This window comes from Pollicipes pollicipes, unplaced genomic scaffold (assembly GCF_011947565.3).
Source record: "Pollicipes pollicipes isolate AB1234 unplaced genomic scaffold, Ppol_2.1 Scaffold_6052;HRSCAF=7182_pilon_pilon_pilon, whole genome shotgun sequence".
Classification (NCBI taxonomy): domain Eukaryota; kingdom Metazoa; phylum Arthropoda; class Thecostraca; order Pollicipedomorpha; family Pollicipedidae; genus Pollicipes; species Pollicipes pollicipes.
The window spans coordinates 21,269,202-21,288,386 of NW_023596805.1; the positions used below are offsets into that span (position 1 = coordinate 21,269,202).

General features: G+C 46.6%; 5 non-coding genes across 5 annotated transcripts; 2 read left to right on the forward strand and 3 right to left on the reverse strand.

Annotated features, from left to right (window-relative positions):
* Window positions 1–4,353: 4,353 nt before the first annotated feature.
* Window positions 4,354–4,435, forward strand: TRNAL-AAG (transfer RNA leucine (anticodon AAG)). Its single transcript has one exon. It is a non-coding gene; the product is annotated as a tRNA-Leu (tRNA).
* Window positions 4,436–7,415: 2,980 nt separating this feature from the next.
* TRNAL-AAG (transfer RNA leucine (anticodon AAG)) lies at window positions 7,416–7,497 on the forward strand. Its single transcript has one exon. It is a non-coding gene; the product is annotated as a tRNA-Leu (tRNA).
* A 1,824-nt stretch (window positions 7,498–9,321) lies between these two features.
* Window positions 9,322–9,403, reverse strand: TRNAL-AAG (transfer RNA leucine (anticodon AAG)). Its single transcript has one exon. It is a non-coding gene; the product is annotated as a tRNA-Leu (tRNA).
* Window positions 9,404–10,849: 1,446 nt separating this feature from the next.
* TRNAL-AAG (transfer RNA leucine (anticodon AAG)) lies at window positions 10,850–10,931 on the reverse strand. Its single transcript has one exon. It is a non-coding gene; the product is annotated as a tRNA-Leu (tRNA).
* Window positions 10,932–13,981: 3,050 nt separating this feature from the next.
* On the reverse strand, window positions 13,982–14,063 carry TRNAL-AAG (transfer RNA leucine (anticodon AAG)). Its single transcript has one exon. It is a non-coding gene; the product is annotated as a tRNA-Leu (tRNA).
* Between the last annotated feature and the right edge of the window lie 5,122 nt (window positions 14,064–19,185).

The window sequence follows — 19,185 nt, forward strand, 5'->3', positions numbered from 1 at the left end:
AGACAGCACAGACTGACTGCTGACTGGAGGACCCCTGGGTCCGGCGGCGCCTGAGATCCACATCTGCTTTCAGATCCGATCGAGCGGTTGTAAAACTCTCCTCCTCCCTGTAAGGTGCGGCCCAGCGGGCGCACGTCCGTTCTAGTCGACCCTGTGTCGCTCGTGGTGCGCTCTGGTCACTGTTGGTGGACGCTGGACACGGCCCAGACCCCGGCGTGCCGGTCGCCAGCTCGACCGCGCGCTCAGCTAACCCGCGCTAGCCGCCCTCGGCCGCCGTGTTTCGCCTGACCTTCCGACGTAGACGTAGGCTGGACGAGTTACCCAGGTGGCGCTGCAAGTGCCCATCTGAATGTTATAGGTTGCGCTGCGAGCGCCGGCCGCACTGAACAGCCGCGTTCTTTTGCCGACGAGTTTGAAAGCACGCGCCGCCGCTGTCGCCGATTGTCTGCGCTAGGCGGCGATGCCGTCGCAGATAGACGGCGCTGCTGTCGCCGCCGTCTGGCGGGCGTTGCTCGGCTTGTAACCTACTCCGTACGGTAGATGCGTGCACCATTAAACCGTGTATAACATGTGGATGTGTAAATAGAGCCCTGGCGAGATTCTGGGCCGGCGGGTCGACGTTGCGTGGCATGGACGGCCGCAGACTATGCGTGTCAAGGTTAATAAATGTTCGGAAGGTTTCGTCGTGCTGTACCCGTGCGAGGGCGGAGTGGTGTTGTCGTTAATAAACGCTTCGAAAGGAGGCTGGGTATGTGGGCTCGTCGGACTGATACCTGGTAAGGTGGGGTTGCAATACATGACCGAACCACACTACGGAGGCGTGTTTGACTAGTTACACTTTTGGTCTCCTTCGCCATTACAGTGCTGAGATACAGATGTTTGGCGCGCGCCACCAACCGCGTGAAGAGGGTAGGCTCGTCGACGTCGGTCACTGTCGTCATCAGTCAGGCTTGCATCGGAGCCAAGCGCTGCCGGGGCACATGGCCTGTGGAACATCGCATACTATTTGAAGAGTTTGGTGCCAACTAAGCCTGCAGTATGAGCTGTGAGTGATAGTGAGAAGTTTTGCAGTTCATGACCGAATTGCACGCCCACAGTTGGTGCACGCACACGCACTTCATCTGAGAAGCAACAAATGAGAAGCGCTGGCTCGTGCTCCACATTTCCTCGCCGCGAATTCTAGCCAGCGCTGGTTTGAGGTCTCTGACCTGCGGCCCTCCCGGGATCTTCCCGGGGAGCTCGGGTCGAGCCGTCCCCGGGACCTTCCCGGGGACGGCTCGACCCGAGCTCTCGCAGACTTCTCGCACACATTGCCGTATGGAATCAGATGGCTAGTGCGGAGCCGCCACCAGCAAGGGCCAGCAGAACACCCCAGATACCCACAAAGTCCTGCTGATAACATGACCTTGGGAAATGTGAACAAGGCGCCGCGTCGTTACGCGTTGTAGTGTCTGGTTTAAAGAGTAACAGGTGTGCCTCGGGAAATTATGCCTTGAAGCGCTCATGCTAAATGTGTGAAGCCTCTTACTGAGCAAACTTTAATCTGCGCTTGTGAGTTATTGAACTATCACGTAGCTCGTCTTTACACTGTATACGGCCCATCAGTCTTTACACTGTACAGGGTCCATCAGTCTGTACACTGTCAGCGCACCTAACAGTCTTTACACTGTCAACGCACCCATCAGTCTTTACACTGTCAACGCACCCATCAGTCTGTACACTGTCAGCGCACCTAACAGTCTTTACACTGTCAACGCACCCATCAGTCTTTACACTGCAAAGACACTCATTAGCCTACACACTGTCAACGCACCCATGAGACTTAACACTGTAAAGGTACTGGAGCTGCCACCTTTGAGCCCGCAGGCCCACAACATGCGGGCTTAAAAAGCCTGCAGGGCTTCTGGCGCGTTTTTCTGACAAAGTTTTCTTTTGCCTTTGAGTCTTTGAGGTCAAACAATGTGTTAAGGTTATGTATCAGCATATTTGTCGGGAGTGACGAAGATAATTCATTAGTGTCTATTTCAATTTTTCTTAAAAATGGAGCTAAGCAATGAATAACCCTGTAGAATTGCTATAGCTCTTAACTGTAAGGCTGATGTTAGGGTAAACTTTGAAATACTTACCACGAAAAAAAATAATGTTTGCGGACCTGTGAGGTTTTTATAACTGTCCCGCGTGGTGGGGTGGGTTTCAAAATTTTGATACTGGGCGAGCGCGGGTTTTTGAAACCCAAAAAAGAAAACCCGATACGCCGCAGGCTGCACCAGCGCTTATTGCTCGTCACGGCCAGCGTGCTTCACGGTGAGCAAGACCCACTTACCTACCTCGAATAATATCATATATTAATTTGATATTATTCGATATATTGTTGTATAGCGGTTAGCCGCCTGTTTTGATATATATATATATATATATATATATATATATATATATATATATATATATATGCATATAAATATCCCCATATTTATTCATTCATATATTATTTTAAACAGCCGTTAGCCGTCTGTTGTAATAGCCGGGAACAGCGGCTCATGGTAGCGTAATTTCTGGCCAGCCCCATCAATGTCATGTTTTCAGAACAGCCCTGTTGACGCCGCAGGCTGGTACCGGGTGCTGAGCCACACTCGGCGCATTTGGTGCGCATGCGCGGCGTCCCCGTCACTGTGTGGATCTACTTCCGCAGTAGCTGCCTGACAGTTTCTTGGTTTTGGATGTAACCAAGTTTGGGCTTCTCAGGTGGGTAGGGAACATTTAGGTATATATATATATATATATATATATATATATATATATATATATATATACCTCTCTCTCCCTCTCTCTCTCCTCTCTCTCTCTCTCTCTCTCTCTCTCTCTCTCTCTCTCTCTCTCCTCTCTCCTCTCTCTCTCTCTCTCTCTCTCTCCTCTCTCTCTCTCTCTCTCTCTCTCTCTCTCTCTCTCTCTCTCTCTCTCTCTCTCTCTCTCTCTCTCTCTCCTCTCTCTCTCTCTCTCTCTCTCTCTCTCTCTCTCTCTCTCTCTCTCTCTCTCTCTCTCTCTCTCTCTCTCTCTCTCTCTCTCTCTTTGATCAATATACCTACTGCACTTTCGGTTCATCCGACAGTTCCTAAGAGCTGTCAAGCATTTTAGTTCTGAGCGGCGGTGTGCGGTGTGGGACGAGTTAGGTGACAACTAACGTGTCAGCCTAAGTGTCAGCCGTTGTGCCATCTGACGTGTCAGCCGACCTGTCAGCCGATGTGTCAGCTGATGAGTCAGCCGGTCACGTCCAAATCCGAGTCAAGAAAGCTAGCCACCTTCGGGAACCCACGTCGACGGATGTGTTAATGGGTTGGAAGGTCCGCGTGTTTTGAGAGCTTCCCGGACAGGGGCTCACCGAGTCAGCATTCCAGTTCCAACGTCACAAAGCGTTGCTTGACAGCCACAAGGCTCTGGGCTTGGTCGAGCTCGGCAATATCAGTCGATGGCACCGATGACTTTTGATCAACCATGGTTTTGGTGTCGCGCCTATGGTGTTGCAAAATATTTTAAGTTCAAAACAAATATTTCGATCGGATGTTAAGCACCATGAATGGGGCATATGCCTGTGTAACTGTTTGTCTCAATACCTCTCGCGACCACGAGAAGCTGCACCCAATACCGGGTTAAAAAAGGTAGCCTTGCCCCGCCCCGTCGATCTCTGACACACCTCTGGAACTTTGAACTTTGAGAACTTTGAGATCACTTAGTGATTTGTAGACGGTACGTCGGTCCGCACCACGCAGCCGTTTTTACGTGCTTACATTCTCCGCTTGCCAGAAACTGAAAATTAGTTAAAAGAACGGTACCGGAGCACCGCCAGGGAGCACCAGAGCACCATCGGAGAGCAAAGAAACATAGGGTGTTTTGCGTGGCGCGAATGCAAGTTGTAGTCTGTCAATAATGAGCCCAAAGCCATTTCCTCCCATTTTTCCAAATTTTCCTCCCAAAGGAAAATTAATTTCATTTCGACCCTGAATCCAAGCAGCGTGCTCGCCTTGACTTAACAAGAGTGCCATTCCACATAGATATGGAACGATCTCAGAACTCAATTCCGGGCGAGTCGACTTCAATGACAGCTGGAAAAATCTAAGAATTAACTCTTTAGATAGTGTCTGTTGAAAGGCCTCCATACGACGTTCATAGGCAACATGATCCCGCCCCACTTTGCGCGCACTTTTCTATTTTCCCGTCACGAACACCGGGCCTCGAGGTAGTTGGGCGCGTCAAACCCTCAACAGCATGGCTTAAACACCATTCATGGCTTAAACACCAGTTAAAAATTGTATGGACTGTAGCCCAGCGTTCGCCATGCATTGACTCGCCACGCCCAGTGGTAGCGTGGCCGAGCGGTCTAAGGCGCTGGTTTAAGGCACCAGTCTCTTCGGAGGCGTGGGTTCGAATCCCACCGCTGCCAAATGCTTGGTTTCCAAAATGTTGGTTCAAAGTACCAGTCTGTGCGGAAATGCTGGTCCATGAAATGTTTGATACCCAGGGTGCTGGTTTCAAATATCCCTCGCTTCGGAGCTGCTGATTCGGGTTCCAGCACAGTCTAGCGCTGGCTGTCACTTGCGTTGGTGTAACGCTAGTCTCTTCACACACATCTGTACCCGGTGCTGACCAGTGTTCCCCGCTTGTTTTCAATTGCGTCTGTGAAATCACGGCAAGACAAATGCTGAACCTGTCACATTGGTGTTGATATATATGACAACATAGATATGCGAAAACTTTTTGGAAAAGTTAATGAAAGTATGCGGGTAGACTAGGCTAATTGTTATCGAGGCTACAGAAACACTAAGGGCAGCCGAGCCCAGGCTAAAATACAGCCCCTTTGAGAAGACTCTGGACATTTGCAGTATTTCAGATCGTTATTTGTCAGCATGACTATAGTGCAACAAAGCGCATATTACTTTCAGAAGTGTCGAATGCGGTAGCTTACTTGTACAAAATGAGTATGATTATCGGAAGCCCGAAATGATTTTCAAAATGACGCACCGATGTCATTTGCTCTTGCCAGCCGACCTGAAGTTGGCATTCGTCCACGGCAGGCTGAGGAGTCTCAGATACTCTTTTTGAAAAAGGTAGCTTAAAAAAATTCATCGCAATGAAGTTATACCACTTATAATTTATGGATGCAGAAAGAATTATGACAATATCGTTGCACAACATGAGCTTCAGGTGGTGGCAGCTGGTAATATAGATTAGGTAACCAGCTGACAGCGCTAGCTGACGTTATGTTTACATCTGGGCCACGGATGCTTCAGGGCGCCTTTGGAATGAAGGGTGGAACTCTGGAAACCACATACAGAAGGCCTCGTATAGCTACCAGTTGACATGTGTGAACGTTCAGCAGCCAATAAACAAAAAGAGAAACGCGTGGCAATTTCCCCGATAACCTCCTGTTTCAGTAACATAAAGTTAAGTCGCTTCAATTTGTCATTTACAGTCTTTGTAAACGGTATAATCAGCTTCATCGAAATCAAGGTTTGCGGCACTGATCACTGCGTTGTCTCAAGAAAACGTCATTTGCTACCACGTGCTCTGAGATGGCTCTGCATACATATAACACGTACTGGTTGGTGAGTTCTCTTGAACGAGTCATTTTGGAAGCATCTGGAAAAATCTTTCTGGAATGGCATGCCTTATTCACTTGCAGCACGCCGTTTCTGCCCAGATGCCATATTTCTTGATATTTTTCTTGTCATTTGTCTATGTACGGAGTTGCTAAACGTAGCAGAGCTATTTTATTAATATATCGGAGCTGAAATTTAAAAGTATTAAAGTCAAGCACGTGAGATAATGTGACAACTTATTTCGTTCGAAACATATTAATCAAGACACAGGGCTGGTGAATGAGTAATTTTAGTTGAGGTTCATGCCCATGATCTTTGTGCAAACCAAATAACAAGTGCTTGTAAAGGCTGTCGACATTTACTTTGTAATGTTATATGATATTCGCCTTTGCCATCCCCATCTGCCAGCCGTGGTAGACATTATATTCGATAGCATGGCTCACAAAAGTACTGTCCATAGACACTTGTCAGTTCAAAGCTTGTGACTCATCAATTAAAACCCCATAAATTACTAATGAATTATTTCAACCATAAACTCCTGATAGGCATGCAGGATGCCGGAGTTGGAAAGTATGTCAGCGTTGGGTGCTGCCCGACTGCCCAGCTTGACTGCCCCGGGCAGTACCCCGGACTGAGGGAAACACGGCTGTCTGGTTTGTCTGATGTCCGTCTGGTCTGCGCCGGCGGCGCCATCAGCTGTAGCGCCAGTCTCCCTGTGGCTGTGGCTGCAGCCAAGGTCCCCCAGATCCGGCCGGCCGGCCCCTCGGGCCTCCAGTGCCGGGTGACGCATGCCCCGGCCTGCCGCGCTGCCACCTGCTGATCCTCCTCTTCCGGCTCGCAGGACCGTTACTGACCAGAAGCGTGAGGTGGTCGCATCTGAGTGGTACGGAATCGGAGGTCGCTTAAAATTAACGTATTTTAAGTTGTTTTGGTTTGATCTAATCTAACTTAAGATTAAGATTAATCTGACTTGAATTTAATTACAATATGACTTGAATTTAATTACAATATGACTTGAATTTAATTACAATATGACTTGAATTTAATTACAATATGACTTTAATTTAATCTTAATCTACCTTAAATTTGACTTCGAACTAAACTTAATTTAATTTCGATCTGACTTCAACTTAATTTAATAATTTTGGACTACAGTCGGTGCGATAGACTCGAGATGAGACGCAGCGGACGATAACTGCGTACATTAATGATACTTAAGCGGTTCTAAAGCGCCAAGAACTTCAGAACTTGCTATTTGTGTTTGCATGAATATAATAGTATCTCGTGATTGTGCTGTCTGCGGTATCAAGACCTTTTCGAAAATGCTTTCCTGGCGCATCGAGTAAAAAGATGCGTACGTATGGATTCGTAAACTTTGGTTGCCCATCTAGCACTATAGCCGATAATGTCTTCACCTAAATGCCAATGTGGTCCGTGAACTAAATCAGGAAATATCTGCAGTCCTTCACAAAAATGCATAGCCTGTCTGCTTAATCCAGTCCAGTCTAAAGTCCAGTCGAGTCTTTGTTACAGTTCTCTAAAAGGCCGTTTTGACAACAGCTGGTTTGAGGGTGATTTCGATTCTTGCAGAACACAATTTGAATGTGATTTGTATTTGAGCTCATCTGTTCGAGCTCCGAGGGAAGTGAGCCCACCTTTAGAGTTCCGAGGGGCGCCTATCAGCTGACTCTCGAGTGAGTAAGACCCCATGAAACCCTCAGCAGTTATGCACCCTCTTCTGACATGGATACGTCCACCTTATGGAACTTAAAATCTGGAGGGAATTTGGCCCGAGGTCATCATGCAATGACCCGGAGTACCCGTGGTAGCGTGGCCGAGCGGTCTAAGGCGCTGGTTTAAGGCACCAGTCTCTTCGGAGGCGTGGGTTCGAATCCCACCGCTGCCAGTTATTTGATGCCAAAGGCCTTGGTTTAAAGTTGCAGCATGTCGGGAGTGCAGCTTTGGGATCCATCACAACCAAATATTGGCCGTAGCTGGCCTAGGCTTCAGGCGTTAGTCCCTTTACAAGCATCTGTTCGTGACCAAAAACTATGACTGCATGCATTCGATAGCACTATACCGGAGCTATTGGCCGCTATCGGCTCATGCTATCGGCTCACCACGCACGTCGAGTTTTGGTTTTTGTTCTATTCGGTCAACTCCCGGCTGTGTATCACTCTTGCCTCGGGTAGGGTAGACCGGTGACACATAGCAAGTGTGCACCAATAGGACGCCTGAGTTATGTGTTTCGTAGAAATCCATTAAGAATTGCCTTGTTCCATTTTCGTAACAATTGATGAGGAGGTCGCTAAATACTTTCCTTTGTTTGATCACAATGTTCAAGAAAACCAAACTGTCTCGTAACTAGTATGTTTGCGACACATTTTAAAGAAGCACAACGAGAGCTCCTGTGTCAAGGTTTGCTGCATGAATACTGAATGTATTCCGGGCCACAGAAATCGATACATTGGATGTACGAACATGATGAGCATTTTCAGGGTAGATGGCTTCCATGACGGCTTTCTTGAGCGGAGAAAAACGATAGAGTTCCGCGCCGTAACCTTTGGCGCAGCCTGAGGTTACGGCGCACTTAAAGGTCACTGTAAACCTAAACTCTTCAGATGGAGTGTTCCCGATTGCGAGATATTAGCGCAAGCATCAGGTATTATGAAATAAGCTCAGTTATAACTATTCTTATTCTTTTTAATAGACAGAGGGTTTGAGAATGCACAATTTTGCTGTTTAGTAAATATGTTTTTCAATACGACTTTGCGCAGCCTTGATTGTGAGCCAATTGGTGGTCGCTATATTTGGAAATCGTACCCACGAACGCCAGACATGAACGACTCCACAATCATATTTTTCTTGGCCTGGATCGTCGCATGGCTAATGGAATGCCGGGATTTGAATGACGTCATCATAGCGGCATGGATACCCGGGTAAACTTGAAGTAGTCTCCTTGAAATAGTCTGCAAATAGTTTCGCGGGCTTATAGCTCAGAACGTAGAGTGGTTTAAGCCTCAAGAATGGCGGGACCGTGAACTTCACCGATTACCTTTCAAGATGGCTATATCAGCTCAAAATCCCATACAACTATGAAACTCCCCTTTAACTGATCTCCAGACATGACCTGCGATAATGCACGCAACAGCCATTGGTGTAAGTTGTTATCAGGCAACTGCAGTCGTGATTAGGATGCAGTGTGACCTGTCATGCGAATGGCGCCATGCTTCATAGGCTCTCTTCAGACTGCTACACCTCCCCTTCAGCCTTTTTCGGACTGCTACCCCCGCCCCTCTGCGTCCATAAAGCGTCAATTCTTGCCAACCTGAGAACCCTTGCAACGGTGCTGCGTCAACCCCCCCCCCCCCCCCTCCCACTTCCTCTTGCAGTTAAAGGACCGGTGCTCACGCCCCCTGACGGCCCTCAGACCGGCACCCGCACCGACGAACGTGCAGCACTCCCTTCAATGGTGTTTTAAAAAGCAGATCGTTACGAAATCACGATGCATTATTAGTTCATGATGTCCTCATCACACAGTGGTTTTTGAATGTCATATCCCGTGAACTTTTAGGAAACATAACAATGCTTTACTGTGACCTGTTGTTTCTGCTCGACTTCTATTTCGACTAGCAGCTGCACAAAGTCACTCCGCCAGTGACGGCCGGCATTTCGTAGTGATGGCAGTCAAACGGACGCATCCGAAGAGACCAGTACTTTGAAAAACATCTGGCAGCGGTGGGATTCGAACCCACGCCTCCGAAGAGACTGGTGCCTTAAACCAGCGCCTTAGACCGCTCGGCCACGCTACCAGTGGATGACCTAGGTCAATGCATGATGAACGCTGGGCCACATTCCCTCCAAGCTTTCAAATTCCGTTTAAGTCAGGCGTGTTAGGCGTGTTCATATCAGAAGAGCCATCATTCCCGGATATACATGGTTAGCAATGCCCCTAAACTTCAACTTCACGAATGACTTCAACAAAATGGTCCTATAACATACAGCCAACCCTGTGAGCTCTTTGGGCCCCTAAGCCTTTCAGTCGGGCCTTTTGTTTTTGATCGCGACAGACCCTTTGGGCCTACTTCGGGCCCCTGCTATGCCTCTGGCCGTCTCGGGACCCATGGTCAATAGAGACGGCTTGTTAGGTACCAATAAGCCGTCTCTATTGGCTGATATATTAGGTACTGTGGGCTCCTTGTAGGCACATGTGCCCCTCATTGACTTAAACGCCGCAATCAATGTAAATCGCGGGTCCCGGTCTTGTTCCAGTTTTGGAAATGGGCCCTCAGACCCAGACGCACACGGAGCCGACAGTACGATACTGGTGGTTCCAGACCGACATAAAGGCCCTCATCGACTCAGTGGGCTCCCAATCGGCGCAAAAACAGCCCTCAAATCTGATCGGATCAGATCAGATCAGAGCCCAAATCAGCAAAGAGCCCAAAGAGCAAGAAGGCCTGAACTGGCTTGTGCTCAATCACAATATTCAAAAACTAAGAGGTCTCGCAACTAATATGTTTGCGTGTTCAAACGACATCTTTGAAAGAAGCAGAACGAGAACTCCTACATCCAGATTTGCTGCGTGAATACCGGAAGTGTTCCGTGCTACCAAATTTATTAGATTGCATTACGAGCTCTATGAACACTTTTCAAGCGGATGGCTATCATGACGGCTGTCTTGAGAGGAGCAAAAACGATGGAGTTCCATGCCGCAAACTATGGCGTAGATGAATATGCCCTTTAAAAGGGATGTTTTACACTTGAAGATAGTGAAGCAAGCATGAGACATGATGAAAAAAGCTCACTTATAACTGTTGGAAACCTTAAGATGAAAGGACTGCTCTAGACAACACAATTTCCCCGTTTAGTAAATATGTTCCTCAATGCGACATTGTCTCATTGCGTCATCGTTCCTCGAACAACATTGATTCAGTCAATTGACAGTCGTTATATTTTGAAACCATGCTCACTAACGCCAAATATGAATGGCTCGATTATTCATTTGGCTTGGCCTTCATCTCTGCATGGCTAATGAAGTGAAGTAGTTCATGGCATTTCTATCCAAAAGGAACGGCTTTTTATGAGATGTTGCCGAAAACTCACGAGAGGTCCCAATAAGATGCCCATTGTTCTTTCTGCGCATTTTCTATGTAGAGTAGTTGTTCTATGTGACTTCGCCATCTGCCGCTGGCATTTTGCACCTGTGGAAGTCAAACCAACGCATTCGAAGAAACTAGTGATGCAGGCAAGATATTTGGCAGCGGTGGGATTCGAACCCACGCCTCCGAAGAGACTGGTGCCTTAAACCAGCGCCTTAGACCGCTCGGCCACGCTACCATGAATGATCTGGTTCAATGCATGATGAAACCCGGGTCCAATTCCCTCCAAGCTTTCAAGCGCTGTTGAGGTCAGGAATGCTAAAGCCAGAAGAGACCACATTGCTGTTATAAAGGATTTGTTGAGGACGACTTTCGTCAAGGCCCGATTAGCATGCTCACGGTCCCTGGATATTTTACAAATGGGCTTAGCCTCGCCAGCATGCTCCCAACGCTTTAAATGACGGTTAGACTCAAATAACAATGTTCGTTACGGGCAAATAAAGCAGCGCAACTAAAACGGAGCGGGATGATGTCGGCCTGTTGTAAAACAAATGTCGCATGAATGTCTTTTAATAGACATTAGCAAGCTTTTACCTTACGCTTTTTCACTTGTCATTTGAGTCGACTCCCCCGGAATTGAGTTTGAAATTGAGCCTTATCTAAGTAGGTCAGCACTTTTATCAACTCAAAGTGGGCTTGTTGCTTGGATTGAATATCGTAATCAAATCTATTTACTTTTGATGGAAGTTAAAATCAATCCTACCAACGCAAAATCAGACACAAGCTGTTGGCCATGCCCGTAACTCACTCGGTGAAATCGATAATAAGACTGGTGATGATTTCCACCTTTACTGATCGACCAAAGTATTGCAAAAAAGACTTTGGGTGGATCGTCATAAGAGAACCGTGGAATAGGCTAAGCCACAGTGGAGTGCTTATGGTAAATCTGTTTCACTCCATGTCACAACATAACTGGGTTGCAAGACTGGTTCTGAAAGTGCGCTGTTAACAGCTTGCCTTGCATTCTGGCGTAAGGGATCAAATGAGTTGAACAATATTGACATCACTTGTTTGAAATAGTTTGGAAGAGCCGGATACAACACTCTCAGCTCAACAAGCGCCTTTGATTTGTACGTAAAACCATTTCCAAGCAACTGACAGTCATAACATTTCGTGAGAGGATATATGATGGTATAGTACAGGAAACTGTCAATTTCGACGCAGCTAATTATACCGTTTGTCAAGGCGCTTATAAGCAAATTGATGCGACGTAACATAAGATCGTTAAAACGGAAGGACATCAGCAAAATCACCAAATGTGTTTATGTCATTGGAGGCCGATGTATGCCAACATCTATTAACTGATAGCTGTTTGATTCTGTCGGTACATCCCGGCCAGCAATTTAATCGAGGAAAGGTCGGAGAAGGTTCGGTAAAATTTTGGAAAATCCAAAGCGTCCGCGACCGGTGTGGGGAAACGCATTGGGTTTCCCCACCTTGCTCGGATCGAGCCTGCTGTCATCGGTCATCGACTGGCAAACTTGGAAGTTCCCCGAGTCTTATTGTTGGGAAATGGATGGGATAATCCGACCGGAATCAGACATTTTTCAATGCGTACTTACCATACGCGCATAGGGGAACGCGCGGTTTTCCCAACCGGCCGTTTGGCGAACGGGAGGGAGATTCCGATCGGGACAGGAGATCTCTACATGCGTGTTCTCCGTGGGCAACGTGGTGAAAACCCGGAGTTCCCAAGCGATAGGTTGGGAAAGAGTGAAAAACTGATCAGGCTCGGCCCCCTCTTAATGTAGACTCATTATAGGCGAATCGGTTACAGTGCAGGGTAACCAAACATATCTCTTGATGAGACAGTAGGAGTAGCCTTATTTCTCGGATAAAAACCAGAGAGAATTGAGATATCGATGCGTTTTAACGCATCGATACCATATTCTCATGTTTTTCTCCGAGGAATAAGGCCATTCCTACTGTCTTATCTATGTGCACAATGTTCCTCACAAACGCACTTAACAACTCACGGAAACAGACCTATTGGCTAAAGATGGGAAATGATCTGAACAGAATTGGTAAATCCCCCCCAAAGCATCTCAGTTTCTGATCCTTAGTTTCACATGCTATGGATTTGTTGTCTTAGCTCACTTAGTCTCTGAGATCTCAGGGGTTCAATCTGTCCCCACCCCGAGCGAAGAGTATCCAAACGGCCACTTACACGCGTGTTAAAAAGACTGCCTTGGCATCAAACAACCGGCAGCAGTGTGATTCGAATCAGCGCCTCCGAGAAGACTGGTGCCTCAAACCATCGCTCGGGCACGCTACAGTTGAACTGCCCTGGGTCTGTCCGTGATGAACAGCGCCCAAATTTACCGTGGCTAAAAGTGCGCTCACTTTTTGGATTTTGGGTCGAAATCAACTCCAACTCCTTTGGATGGGAGTTGTAATCGGCCCCATTGATTGGAAACCAGACGCAATCTGGTTGCAAGACGGGCAACTTACTCAGTGTGCTTTTAAAAGCCTTTCATCTCGACTGATCGGCCAAACTATTGCAAAATAATGTAATGGCTTTGAGTGTTCCGTCATATAGGCGACTGACAGTGAAATGGGATTAGTCTCAGTGCTGTGCTTATGGCTAATCTGTTTCATTTAAGACCGTATCATGTCTGACCGGTTTGTGAGACTGGTTCTGAAAGTGAGACATTAGCAGATTGTTTTTCATCCCGGCGCACAGGGTCGATTGGGTTGCACAGAGAACTAGTACGCCACTTTTCGAAGCGCAATATTTCGTTTTCGTGAGCATTTATGGGCAAGTCCCTAAGAACTCGCCTGTTTTCCCTTAACCGGACTAGAAAAGGTGTCAAAACGTGTCGAAACACCTGTTAACACAACACATTTACAACATAGTAGAGCGAGAACCGTTAGATGCATAATTTCCTGCATGAATATCGGATGCGTTTCGTTCCACAATTCCTTTCATTTTTTATAAGTTAACAATGATGATCATAGCGACCTAGGAAATAATTTCAACTGATTTCTCAAACATTGCCAAAACTTTTGTATTTCTACCTTGACATCATGATATCACATGGCCCTGGAGCGAGCTTAGTAACACAGTTGCCTACATCTACATCGTATAGGTGTTCTGCTTGTATGAGGAAAATAGTCTGAGGTTCTGAATCAACGCCAGTGACGTCCAGTACTTGGCTGCAGTGAGAACCGAACCCGCAGTTTCGAAGAGACTTGCATTTTAAGCCGTTACCTTCGGCACCAAACACTTGGCAGCGGTGGGATTCGAACCCACGCCTCCGAAGAGACTGGTGCCTTAAACCAGCGCCTTAGACCGCTCGGCCACGCTACCACTGACTGAACGGGGTCAACGCATGATGAGCCGCTGGCTTAATTCCGTCCAAGCTTTCAAGTGGCGTTAAGGTCAGGAATGCTAATGCCAGAAGAGACCGCATTGCTGTTATTTAGGGCTTGGTGGGACCGACCTCTGTCGAGGCCCGGTTAGTATGCTCACCGTCTTCGATACTTCTGGTGGGATACCCTCGTCGGTTTGCTATCAACGCTTTCAATGAGCGGGTTAGACTCAAAAAGCAATGTTCGTGAAGGGACATTGGAGCAATGCGTCCAAAACGGAGCGGGTCATGTTGGTCTGTTATAAAACAAACGTCTCTTGGAGGTCGTTCAAAAGACGCCAACGGGTTAATTCTTAGGTTTTTCCATGTGTCATTTGAGTCGACTCCCCCGGCGTTGAGTTCTGAGATTGAGCCCTATCCATTTAAGTCGACACTTTTATCAATTCAAAGTGGGCTTGCTGTTTCGATTCAGTGTTGTGGTCAACTCTATTTACTTTTGATGGGGGTTGTAATCGATCGTACGAACGCAAAATCAGACACCATCTGGTGGCTGTGCTCGTAGCTCACTCGATGAAATTGATAATAAGCTGGTCATGGCTGCCACCTTTACTGATCGACCAACGCACTGCGAAAAAATGCAATGGTTTTGGATGGATCGTCACAAAGAGAATTGCGAAAGAGGCTAAGCCACAGTGACATGTTTATGGTTAATCTGTTTCACTCCATCCCGCAGCATAACTGGGTTGCAAGTTTGGTTCTGAAAGTGCGCTATTAACAACTTGCCTTGCATTCTGGCGTACACGGCCAAATGAGTCGAACAACATTGACATCACTTGTTTGAAATAGGTTGGAAGAGCCGGATACAACATTCTCAGTTCAACAGGCACCTTTAAATTGTATGTAGAACCGTTTCCAAGCAGCTGACAGTCATGACATTTGCGTGAGACGACATATGATGGTACATTACAGTTCACCGTGAAGTTCCACGCAGCTGATTATGCTATTTACAAGGTTTTTGATAAACAAACTGATGTGACCACACGTATCATTCAAACAGGAGGACATCAGTAAAATTACCAAATGTTTTCCTGACATTGGCTGCTGGTGTGTATTAACATATATTTAGTGATAGCTGTTCGATTCTGTCGGTATATCCCAGCTAGAAATCTGATCGTGGAAAGGTCGGGAAAGGTTAGGGAAGACTGTGGCAAATCCCAAACGTCTGCGACCGGCTTGGGACATGCGTCGGGTTTTCCCAGCTCTCGCCGATCGAACCAGGCGATATTGGTCATCGACTGGAAAACTTGAAATTTCCCCAAGTCTTATTCATGGGGAATGGATGGAATAACCCGACCGGGATTAGACATTTTTCAATCCGTATTTCCCACACGTGCATTGGGGAACGCGCGGTTTTTCCCAACCGGTCGCTTGGGGAAAGGGAGAGAAATTCCAATCATGGCAGAAGATCTCTACGTACGTGTTCTCCGTAAACAGCGTGGCTCACACTCGGAGTTCCCCAAGCGGTCAGTTGAGAAAGCGTGGAAAACTGATCAGGCTCGGCCTTCTCTTAATGTAAACTCACTATAGGCGACTTGGTTATAGCACAGTACAAGCAAACAGATCTCTTAGATGAGACAGGAAAAATAGTCTTATTCCTCGGAGAAAACCCGGAGAATGGAGATATCGATGCGTTATAACGCCCCGATATCTCCATTCTTCCGGTTCATCTTCGAGGAATAAAGTTAGTACTGCCGTCTTATCTAAGTGAATAATGCTCATCGCAAATGCGCTTGACAACTTACGCAAGCAGATCTCTTGGTTGAAGATGGGAAATTGTTTGAACAGGATTGGTAAGTCCATACCGGTGTCTCACTTTTGCAGCAATTCTCAAACATTATTCAACCGGCAGAGTTGGGGAACGGTCGGGATATCTCGCCGGGATCAGACCGATTGCTGACTGGAATGATGACTAGGGCGGCGCAAAAAGCATGGGTCAAAATATTGCCGGGTCCGCTGATATTTGGCCCTCCATTCCAAGGCTGACTTGTAGTAGCTGTGACCAGGCTGTCAACAAAATGTTAGCTGACACTAGTCCTGAAAAAGCTATCGCTGCCTCAAACTCATTTATGGTAAAAGTATTGCCGTTGTTCATTCTGTGCCTACAAATTCTGACAGTTTTAGCTTCCTAACATGATGCTCTAACTCTGTAGGTAAGTTATTTCCAAAATGGAAAGTATGAATTCATTAGCATGCCATCGGCGAATGCAAGTAAAACCCCTGCTGGCCCAAGGAGCCGGCAAAATGCGATTGTGAACTCAACATGGCCAGTTAAGACCAGGTGACATAGGTGACACATTTTCCAAATTGTTTGGGGCTACTGATGCTCATACTTATTCTGTATTATCAGGCAACTGAATTGAAAACTTCTTAAAGTGTTATGTGATTTATTGCACTCTAGATGTTCCAAAAATGACGATCTGAAAAATAGCTGATGTCCAAGGTCTTCCCCATCGGGCATGTGTTGTAACCCCAGTTCGGCTTTCCCTTGTGTTTCTATTATTACTTCATAGTTTTATCACAAAGGCCTAGGGTGATTCTGATGTTTTATTAACGTTTTAATTTTTTGCATATTCATCTTGCCATAATGATGTTATATGACACTGGAGTGAATCGTCTGGCATGTTTGCCTTTACCTGTAGCACACAGGTGTTCTATTTGTTTGGAGAAGGGATGTTACTGCTAAGTGATTCTCAACTCGCAAAACACCAAGGTGACGGGTCCAGCATTTCTCGTGTGGTGAAATCACAGGCACATCTAAAAACAAGCATAAAAGTGGTGGTAAACACCAGTCAGTACTGAGGTACGAGCAGATGCATGCAAGGAGACGGACGCCTTAAACTAACCCCAGCGACGGCCAGCACTTCGCTGCGTGGGGTTCAAATCCGCTCTATCGAAGACACTGGTACTTCAACAAGCGCTCGGGGGGGGGGGGGGGGGAGTGCGACAATTTGACTCCAGTCCAGAAGGTTTTTGCGGAATAGTTTCCGAATGGCGTGGTGCTGCCATGCCAAAGTTTGCACAGCTGTAGACAATTGAAAAGCGGATCGTTTGGTATAAAAAATGTACCTTGCACCTTGCAAGATCGCTGACCTGCGACGGGTCAAACTCAGGCCATGGATTCAGCAAAGACAATTTCTAGAGAATCGTTCACTCTGATGCAATAACGGAATGCTAGACGAAGCCATACATGTCTGGGATAATTTGTTAGGCAACACAACAATCAGATGACCAAATTCCATTGGCCTTGGGTCAGGTGTGGAGGTCAGACCAAGGCCAAAACCGATCTGGTTTATTACTCTAGAGCAGGCTGTATGGGGTGGTTCCTGGTACACATTTCGAATTTATTGATAACAGAAAATGCAATATCCATCTACCATCGACTTTTAAAGTTCAGAATAGGTCGCTGACGTTAAATGAACCAGAGTAAACATTTTCTGTTTGAGAACATACCGCGTAGCGCTGTTTTTGACACTTATTCGAATGCAAAGCTCAAAACAGTCTTTTATGATTTTGTTAGTCATGACCTTCTGAAGGTCAAACAAGGTCCATGACTTTATATGAGCATCAGCCACCTTTGGCTTAGAACAGGTATCTAGGTACTGGGGGGCACTTTGGACACTAACCTGGAGTTTGGTCTTGTGTGATTTGACTCTTTTCCGAAGGGCGTGACTTAGTATCCTCAAATGTTGACATAAGTGAGTTCACGTACAGGCCAACACACCCTGTGAATTTGGTGTCTCAAGCTTATTTAGTTTCTGCGATTTCAGAGTGGCTCAATTGGTCCCCCCTCCCCCCTCCGAGCAAAGAGTAACCAAGTGGCCATCTGGACGCGTGTTGAAAGAATGCCTTAGCATCAAATAACCGACATCGGTGGGCCTTAAACCCACGCATCCGAGGAGACTGGTGCTTCGAACCAGCACCCTAGACCGCTCAGCCACGCTACCAGTGAATGAATTTGGTATATGCGTGATGAACGGCTCCCAAATTTGCTGTGGCTAAAAGTGGTCTTGCTCTACTTGCTTCTTTTTATATATCTATCATCATTTATTGATATATCATATATTTATATATAAACTCTATTTGCTTCGGATAGTAGTTGTAATCGATCCTACTAATTCTAAATCAGGCACAGTCTGGTTGCTGTGCCCGGCAACTTATTCGGTGAGCCTTTCATCTCGACTGATCGGCCAAAGTATCGCGAAAAAATGTAATGGCTTTGGGTGGTTCGTCATATAGGCGACTGGCAGCGAAATGGGCTAAGTCTCAGTGATGTGTTTTTGGCTAGTCTGTTTCATTTCAGACCGCATGATGTCTGCGAGACTGGCTCTGAAAGTGAGATTTGGGCAGACTGCTTTCCATTCTGGTGCAAGGGTTGATTGGGCTGTACATATAACTAGTCTATCACTTTTCGAATAGCAATATTTTGTTTTCGTAAGCATTTATAAGGAAGTCCCTGAGAAATTGCCTATTTTCCATCACAGGACCAGAAAAAGTGCAAACAAGTTTCGAAACACCCGCTAAAACGACACATTTACAACAAAGTAGAGCGAGAACCAATAGGTGCACTATTTCCTGGGCGGACATCGGATACATTTCGTTCCAGAATTCACGTTACTTTTATGTGTCAACAATGATGATCATACCGACCTAGACCAAATTTCAGATTATTTCGCAGACATTACAAAAAACTTTCGCATATCTATCTTGAAATAATGAGGCCACAAGACACCGGAGTGAACTTAGTAGCACAGTTGCCTACATATGCATCCTACAGGTGTTCTTCCTGTATGAGGAAGGGAATATTACGACTGTTTGAGCCTCACATTTTTGGCATCAGTGCATCGTCTCCGGCATGTGTCGTGCAGTGATTTCAGACGCTGAAAGCACACGTGATAAGCTGCGGAGAGCACTGCTCAGCGCCGGGGTATGAACAGAAACCTGTGTGGGAACTGACGTTTTGAATCAACATCAGTGACAGCCAGCACTCGGCTGCAGTGAGAACCGAACCCACAATTTCGAAGAGAATGGTACTTTGAAACATCAGCTCCGGCAACAAACACC